The sequence below is a fragment of the Ochotona curzoniae genome, unplaced genomic scaffold (genome assembly GCF_017591425.1).
Source record: "Ochotona curzoniae isolate NIBS_2020 unplaced genomic scaffold, NIBS_Ocur_1.0 contig_3120, whole genome shotgun sequence".
Classification (NCBI taxonomy): Eukaryota; Metazoa; Chordata; class Mammalia; order Lagomorpha; family Ochotonidae; genus Ochotona; species Ochotona curzoniae.
In genome coordinates, this window is record NW_024465728.1 from 52,138 (window position 1) to 61,544 (window position 9,407).

At 52.1% G+C, this 9,407-nt stretch overlaps 1 pseudogene; it reads left to right on the plus strand.

Moving 5' to 3' along the window:
* The first annotated feature begins 5,313 nt into the window (after window positions 1-5,313).
* Window positions 5,314-8,219, plus strand: LOC121155790 (annotated as a pseudogene).
* Window positions 8,220-9,407: the final 1,188 nt, after the last annotated feature.

Sequence of the window (9,407 nt, forward strand, 5' to 3'; positions counted from 1 at the left end):
AGTAAATCCACTCTCCTTACAGGAGTCAGACAAACCAGACCAACAACAGCAAGCAATCCCAACATCATGAAGGAAAAGAAATCATCAAAATAAGCGGGGAAATAAACCAAAGAGACACCAAGACTACAGTTCATCAGCTCAATGCATCAAAGAGCTGGTTCTTTGAGAAAATCAACAAAATACACTCCCCACTAGCACAACTCTTCAAAACAAGGAGGGAGAAGATACACATCAATAGCATCAGACATCAGAAAGGAAACAGAACAACTGATACCTCAGACAGACAGACAATTCTTACAAACTATCACAAGCAACTCTACGGAAACAAATCAGAAGAGCTAGTAGACATGGATAGATTTTTGGACACATACAAACCACCAAGACTGAATCAAGAAGCAATTGACAATCTAAATGGACCTGTAACATCATTGTCTGTGTTTCAGTCCTTTCCACTCAATCTCTACCATCTCAAAAAAGAAATAAAGAAAAGTTCAGAGAACTAATAGTGATATCCCATTGGTCACTGGTCATCTTTGACTTTTGCAAACTAATTTCTGCTTTTAAGATCCTGTGAAGATGAGAAATACATGCACATATGAACTATCCCTCAGAACAAATCATTTCCCCAGAAAGCAGTTGCTTAGCTTCACTTATGAGCACTTTTTCTGAATATATATCAATGTAGGCACAGCGATTTGGCATAGTGGCTAAAGATCTCGCCTTGAATTTTCTGGGATCCCATATGGGCGCTTGTTCTAATCCCGGAGCTCCACTTCCCATTCAGCTCCCTGTTTGTGGCCTGGAAAGCAGTCAAGGATGGCCCAAAGCCTCGGGACCCTGACCTGCATGGGAGAATTCATGGAAATTCCTCTCTCCTAGCTTCAGATCGGTGCAGCTCCAGCCACTGTGGTCACTTGGAGAGTGAATCATTAGACATAACATCTTCCTCCCTGTCTCAAATAAATATAAATATTTATTAATAATTACATATATATGTATGTGTGTATTTACATTTATGTCAACGCTGGTCCTGGTGTGATAGCTCAATTGGATAATCCCCCCCCTTGCATGCAAGCACCAAGATCCTACCTGTGTGCTGCTTTAACTTCTGGCCGCTCCATTTCCCAACTAGCTCCCTGCTTGTGGCCTTGGAGGACACGGGGAATAGCCCAAAGCCTGGGGACCCTGCACCCGCATGGGAGACCTGCACAAAGCTTCTAGCTCCTGCCTTCTGACTGGCTTGGCTCTGGCGGAGTGGCCATTGCAGAGTGAATATATAGCCATTCACACAATTCAAGGGAGTCTGTGTACCAACTGACTAACACAAGCACTGTTTGTTATAAGTGATATTGCCATGTAACCTAGCGATGGATCCTGGTACATGCATACAGTGGAAAACTCAAAGGTTACAAAAAAGCAATGAAAAACAAACGTCTGTAGAAGAATCTCTAGGTCATACTGTTAAGTGAAGCAAACATAAAAGGCAGATGTTGTGTGCACATTACAAGGGGGGAATGATTGAGGAATAAGGGAAGGACACGTTTAAACAAATGGAGAAACATCAGCCCGTGTGAAGCACGAGGGGAACATTCCAGGAAATAGGAGAGCACTGAATCACAGCAGAGGGGGACAAGAGACTGACAGACACAGGAGAGCAGCCGACACAATGGTGTGGTGTTGCAGAGACCTGATACCCCAGCTGCTTTCAGAACACCACTGGCAGCCAGAACTACACCAGCAACAAGCTGGGAAGGGACTTTCACCAGGAGCTCAGAAGGTGAACCCAGACAAACAACTGCCCGTGCTGCTGGCCTGTTGGATTTCACCAGGAGCAGAGACAGAGCAGCACGTCCCAGACGGGCAGTGAGGGAACAGGGTGGATCTCACAGCCCAGTGGGCTCCCACAAAGCCGAGTCAGGTGTCATTTGGTATAGGGAGGCAAAGGCTATGGGACAGGACTGAGCATGCACTGAGCTGGGAGTGAACGCATTTCTGGCTCATTTGTTGAGTTAACTGCAACAAAGTGCCATCCTACAGGTTCCACCCAAGAGAGGCACGGGCAGCCCTCAACCTGATAGCCAGCAGATCAACAACTCTACTAGCGGCACATCACGTGCCACTTTGTACAGTGTGGAAAGACTTTAAGACTGTAGGACAAGAGTGAGCTGTGCATGTGCTGAACGGGGATGAACTCACTGAGCTCACTGCATTGGTCCTTACTTAGTTCCTACTTGGATCCCCACCCTCTCTTGCAACGACCATCAGGGTCGCTCCGGATCCCCTGCCCCCACCCCCAAGAAAACTACAATAGATACACAGAAATACAAGCAAAGCTTAGAACCAGACAGGAAACGGTCAGCATGGATCCACATATACCTTACAAGTCAGGAAACAAATGATTAGTTACTCCTCACTAGGGGATTGGAGATTTCTCTGCACACCCCTCCTAAAACGCTTCTGCACCTCAACTGTTGACAAATGCCTTGTTGAAGTTACAAGCCAGTTTAGACTATCCTAAAATCTGCCAAGTTCAGCAAAATTATGCTTCAACACTGTAAACTGCCTAATACTAAAATGAAAATAGACACGAGACAGCTGAAAGCACCCGATAGCCACTTCAAGGTGTATAGCAGCCGGTCCTGTGTATCAACAAAAATTGAAATGTCAATGAAGTAGTCACAGGATGTGGTTAAGAACTTGCATTGTTTTAGCATATTGATGACTCAATACCATGTCAATTCATTCCATAATGTTGCAAACTGTCGTTGATGTTGTGCTGGGGCTTTCAATTGATAGGGATGACATTCTGCCAGCTCTACCTTTAGACCAGAGAAGGTCTCCCCAACAAACTGCTGAATGTATCTGGACAATAAGATGCTGGACTCTATGCTTGGTGTATGATTGCAATGAAAGAATCTGGACTTAACTTGAACTGTAGTACTGCAACAAGGTGGAGGAATCCACACTGAGCGGAGGGCAAGGGGAGGGATTGGGGGAATCCCAGAGCCTATGAAACTGTGTCACATAATGCAACCTAATTAATTCAAAAAAAGAGTTTGGGTGAAAAACATTGAGCAAATCATAGCCTTACTCACTTTCCTGTAGCCCTTAGCCTTTCTTGCCCTAATCACCCCTGTGAAGATTATCACAAATAAAGAAAACAAAAGTCATGGGTATCCCAGGAGGTATGGAAAGGGAAGCTGGGGTTCAAGGTGTATTCAACCAAATAATAGGGAAATTTTCCCTAATCCTGTGAAAGAATTGGGGATTCTAATTCCAGGAAGTGCACAGAACTCCCAACTCCCTTAACCAAAAGCGATCCTCACCATAAAACATAACTAAATATTAGAATGAAAATAGACACAAGACAGCTGAACAGTAATCTAGAGCCATTTAAGGTGTACAGAACCCGGTTGTATATAAACTAAAATGGAAATGTCAATGAAGTAGTCACAGAATGTGGTGAAGAACTTGCATTTTTTTTTTAACATATTGGTTACTCAATACTATGTCAGTTAATTCCATAATGGTATCAATTCTTGCTGATATTATGTTGCGGCTTTTAATGGATTGGGATGATATTCTGCTGGCTCTCCCTTCAGACCACAGAAGGTCTCCCCAACAAGCCGTTCAACTTCTCTAGAGTACAAGGGGCTGGACTCTATGCTGGGTATATGCTTGCAAAGAAAGAATCTCAACTGAACTTGAACTCTGGTCATGCAACAAGGTGGAGGAATCCACCATGGGCAGAGGGGTGGGGGAATCCCAGAACCTGTAAAACTGTGTCACATAAAACAATGTAATTAATAAAAACAAAACAAAACAAAAGAACAAACAGAAAAGAAAAAAAAAAAAAGAAACAAAAATGGCAATTAAACTCACAGGAGACCTCTCACAGGAAACTCTACTGGCCAGAAGAGACTGGAGCAACATCTTCCCAATCCTCAAAGCACAAAATGGTCAGCCCACGATGTCGTACCCAGCTAAATTTTGTCTTCACAAATGAAATAAAATGCTTCCAAAGCAAAGAAAAGGGAAAAGAATTTGCCTCTTCCAAAACTGCACTACACAGAAGACTTAAACAGGTTCTCTTGACAGAGTAAAGGAATACCACCCACCAAAACCAAGAACATCCCAGGAAAAGAACAACAGAAGACTCAATCAATGAACAACCCATTGCTAAAACGACAGGACCAAATTACCACCCATTTACACTAACACTGAAGAGAAATGGCTTCAACTCCTCAATCAAACGTCATAGATCAGTAGACTAGATCTAAAAGAAAAACAAACACATCTGTTTCTTGCCAACAGGACACATCTCTCACCAACAGAAACTAGATCTCATGGATTTTGGAGAACTGGGCCTCCTCACTTGCTAAGCCTGAGCAGTGGACAGCATGCCCAGATGCACTTGGGGCAGATGGCAGCTCACCCAGGTCTGCAGAGGACATTGAGTACCATGTAGACGATGGGAGACAGAACCAATCGGACAACTCTCCAAACCAGGCTTTAGCATCAAGCATCGGGGCAAACGGACACTCTCAGGTGGACAATGTCAGCCAGTGGACCTTGGAAGAATTTCCTCATTCTTGCAGCAACAAAACCAACAGCCTTTCAGAACTATCACAACCCCTTGCGCAGTGCCCTCAGAGCCTGATCCACATCTGGGACCCTGGGATGATATGGGGTGGCTGTCCTCCACCCCCCGGCACTCATGCGGTTAGGATGCTGGGTATGGCTTCACCTCTTCTTCTTCCCTTTCCCCAAGAACAAAGAGAACAAAATGAACATCAGAAGCGATGGTGTCATGCACGGGAGCCTATTCCTCCACCCTTCCCATGGGATACACTGGTACACATGGACATGGATCCATCTCAACTACATCATCAACACCAAAATAAAATCATTTTATCAGACTTGTTGTGGATGAGTAGGGAGGCCAGAGGCCTGGAGTGTGGCTGTGGACAGTGTGGTCAGAGATGGGGTCCTGGGTCAACCAAACAAATGGTCCACACAGGGTCAGGTGTTAGGCAGGTATGGCAGTTACTCCTGCGATGCTTCGAGCTGGTTGCCAGGTTGGAATAACAGATGACATCAGAGGATTCTGCCCCTCCTGATTGGAGGAGCCACACTCACTGGCACCTGCCAGCACTGGCTAACAGCGTCTTCTCCGAGCTGGGCTTCAGTGTTGACTCCCACGCTGAGGAAGATACGACACGGTGCGCTTGAGCCAGCCAGGCTTGATCGGGAAGGACTGAGAGAGATCAGGGTGTGGGTCCGCAACAGGGAGCCACGGTTTTGAGAAAGACCATGGCCAGCTGCGAACCGGACCCCCAGATCGAGGACTGTCCCCTGGAGGCGCTGGTGGATGATGAGGTCCCAGGACCACCAGATGAGGGGCCCGAGGGAGCAGGTGACTCACAATCTCACTGGGGAGGAGGAGGGTGGCAGCAGTCCTAGGGAGCTGAGGACAAGTGTGATGGCAAAGAAGGCCTCGGGGGGTCAGGATTGGAGGAGAGGCCTCCAAGAGGAGACCAGGATGCCCACAAGGACACAACCCCAGGGAGCTAGGCACGGCAGTGGGGGGATTGGGAATGGGGCAGGTGTCCTGGCTTCCATTACAGGCTAGAAGACAGGCTGGGCAATGTTGGGTGTTGGGGGTGGTACCAAGTGTGCCATGTGTCAAGGAGCAGGCGGCCTCAGGAAGAGGCCCCAAGCTGGGGCTGGGGAGCATGGCAGCTTTCAGTTATTCTGTGGGGGCCAAGACTAGAGATGGCCCGTCACGACAGAGCCTATTCCTTCCCACAGCCCCACACGTGGACACCAGCTCCCAGCCCCAGAGTTCTGCCGGCAGCACAAAGAGGCCTTGGTCCACAGCCTTCTCAAACTCGGGGTCAGACTCAGAGACAGAGGTGACAACAGAGATGCAGGGCATATGGCCTCGGGGCTGCAGGGCGAGCTGGCCCCGGAGACCAACCCAAAGGTGCACACAAAGCACAGAGCCCACGGAAAATTGGGCTGTGGAGTGGCTCCTGGGGCTGAAGATGAGGCTCAAGAAGCAGCGTGTGTCGACGGTGCTGCCTGAGCACCACAAGGTCTTCAACAGGCTGCTCGGTAGGGCATGAGACTCGGGGAGGGTCGTGGGGGGTGCTTCGGTGGGTAGGGACAGGTCCTGGGGGACCTGGATGGAGCCTCGCGTGTGTAGCCAGAGAGACTGGGGGCCTGGGGAGAGCCCTGGATCTGCCAGCCTCTCTGATACACATGAGCTCTTGCTGCCCATGTCCACCAGCGGGGCTGCGGAGATGCCGGGCTCACTGTAAATGCCGGGCTGTCTCCCACTGATCACCCCATACAGACTGAAACAGGCCTCAGTGGCACATGGGCAGCCACGGGCATGTGCCCAGGCCCAGGACACACATCCATGCTGGACCAAGCCCTTCCTCACTGGCAGCCACAGACCCTTGCTTGCCAGCCACATGTGCCCAGCCTCTGCATGGCTGCTGGACCCTTGGCTCTGACCTGACACTTCCCCAGAAGAGGCCAGGGCCCGCCTGCTTCTCAGCCTAACACACTGGCCCCTTTCCCCAGAGGATCCCGTGGTCAAGCGGTTCCTGGCCTGGGACAAGCAGCTCAGAGTATCTGACAAGGTGAGTGGGCCCGACACACGGGGATAGATTGGGTTGGGGGACACAGGGCATAGCACCCCTGCAGTCATCTGCCCCTGCACGTGCCTCCACCCAGCACGCACACACAGTGCCTGCCCTTTCCTGACGGGCCCCGCATGTATGACGGAGCCTGTGGCATCTCTGCTCCCCACTGAGACTGCTGCCTCTGTGCCAGGCCCCAGGTCAGGCCAGCCTGGATGTCACAACTCTCGTGGGCATCCCTGATGATCAGGGCCCAGGTGCCCAGCTTCCTGCTCCTCCAGAGCCCTGGGAACCCCAGCTGCCCTCACACAGGGCCCTGGCAGTGGCAAGGCTACACTGAGTGGCAACAGCCCACTGCCCCAATCCCCACCACCCTGTCCTGATTCTCGTCAAGTCATGACTCGTGTCGTGCTGCCCTCTCTCCCTCAGTACCTGCTGGCCATGGTCATCGCCTACCTCAGCCGAGCCGGCCTCTACCCTGGCAGTACAGGCGCATTCATTTCTTCGTAGCTCTGTGAGTATTCTGCTTCCCGACTCTCTGCCCTGGAACATGCAGGACTGAGTCCTCCCTCCACCTGCAACAGCAGAGTCAGCTCCAACACCACACCCTCCCTCTGCTTCTCTGGCCTCCCAGCGCTGCTGCCCAGCCCGCTTCCGGGGGCACCCTTTCTGATCCCTGACCTGCTGGGCCCAGGCCCGTGTGGCAGGGTCACGTCACAGTGCCCACAGGCTCTTACAGGCTTGGCCCTACTTGAGTGTAAGATGACAGCTCAGCTCCTGCCCTTTTGTGGCACCTCATTCACTCTGCACAAGGCCTTGCCTGGTACATGCCATGGGTCAGAGAGTGTGACAGGGAATGTGGAACTACAAGCTGCATGTGGAATGAGTGCACGGGAGTGGATGGACACGCTGTGTCTGCCCTTGGGGGCACGTCTGTGTCGTTGGGGAGGTGTGTGCACCTGCATCATGGTGAAGGGGTGGGGAGGGGGAGGGCAGGGATGCAGTGCCCAGGGCCCAGGAGGGAGGCATTCTCTGCCAGTTCCTGTCCAGCTACAGGGGCACTGAGGGCTCCCATGCAGAAGCTGAGCTTGGCCAGAGGTCTTCCCGCTGGGCCCGCGCAAAGAGATGGGCTTCTTTTCCCAGCTACCTGGCCAACGACATGGAGGAGGACGAAGAGGACGACGAGCCTCCCAAGCAGGCCATCTTGTCCTTCCTCTTCGGCAAGGATGACGCCCAGCGGCCCCTCTTCGACCACCTGCGCCTGCAGTTCATGCGCTGCATGGGCTGGAAGGCCTGGGTCACCCTGGAGGAGTGTGAGGAGGTGGGTGAGGCTGGGGCGGCTTGAGCAGGACCCAGGAGCAGGGCTGCAGGGCCCGGGGCTTGGGATGTGGGGACAGGCAAGAAGGGCCAGGGAAGAGCCTCTGAGGGAACGTTTGTCTTTCCAGATCCAAGCCTATGACCCAGAGCTCTGGGTGTGGGGGCGAGACCGGGCCCTCCTAGCCTAAGCTGCTGCACTGACACCAGTGGTCACCGGCCAGAGGGCAGGTGCGTGCAGGTCCTCGGGGTGGGCTGGGAGGGGGCTGTCTCCAGTCTGGGAGATCTGGGGGCACCCTGAGCTGCACTCCCTTTTGTCAGCCCCACCTTTCTAAACCTGGTCCAGATCCACAGTGGGAGATGATTAGATGAGATGATTGGATGGGACTGTGTGCATGTCCACACCTCCCATTCAATTCTGCCGTGCTCTGCAGTCACCCACACTCACTTTCCAACAACCCTCACCACGTTGGCCACTCCAGCATCAACGCTGGCCCCTGACTCCCACCCCTGCCGCCTTGTCCCCTCCTGCAAGCTTCCACCCCAGCAACACCTCCAGCATGGCCAGTGCAGCTGCACAATTGTGTGGCAGCTCTCATGGGGGACATGCATGCATGACTCTCCTTTGGGGTGGGGAGGGCACCAGCTAAACATCTCTATCTACTTTCCAAGTATTCCTATGCTCATGGAATTTGCCAGAACGCGGAAGGGTAAGCACAGCAACATCCTGCGTGGTGGTCACCCCGACTCATCAGTTCCCGTCAGGGATGGGGGCTGGGCAAGGACGCACCTTGGGCCGTGAGCTGAGTGGTTAGGGTCGGGATTGGGCATGGGCTCTCCTGTTGGCGAGTGGCCCACCTCAGGCCCAGAGTCAGGGACCCCCACTGACAGGCCGAGGATGGCTGACAAAGACCAGAGTTCAGAACCAAGGGCCAGGGCGCCAGGGAGTCTGTCTCCCAGCCCACCCGTGGGGACTGAACTGGCTGCGAGTCACGTCTGACTGGGTCTCTCCTGCTTCCAGGTCGGTGAGCCCAGGGGAGACGTTCTTCAGCAACAGCAGCAGTCAGACACCAAGGGCCACTGCGAGACAGGCGACAGGCCTGCTGGCCGACAGTCTGGAACAACCCAGACTCTTCAACAACAGCGTCCCCGCCAAGTACTCCTGCCAGCTGTGGGCACTCCCGGGGCTGTGCGGTGGGACAGGCCTTCTATCCACTTCCATCCTGGCCCGACACTCCATCAAACTGGCACAACTGATCTCCTCCCCTGAGACAGCAGCTGCAGCCCTACTCCTTTATTGATTTAGTCACTCAGTTTCCAACTATCTGCTCCCCACGGTCGAAAACCATCAGAGGGGTCCCACTCTTGAACCCATCATTTGGGTGAATTGCACTCACCCAAATTTTACTCATACTTCTAATGGAGTGCATATTCTATATTTAG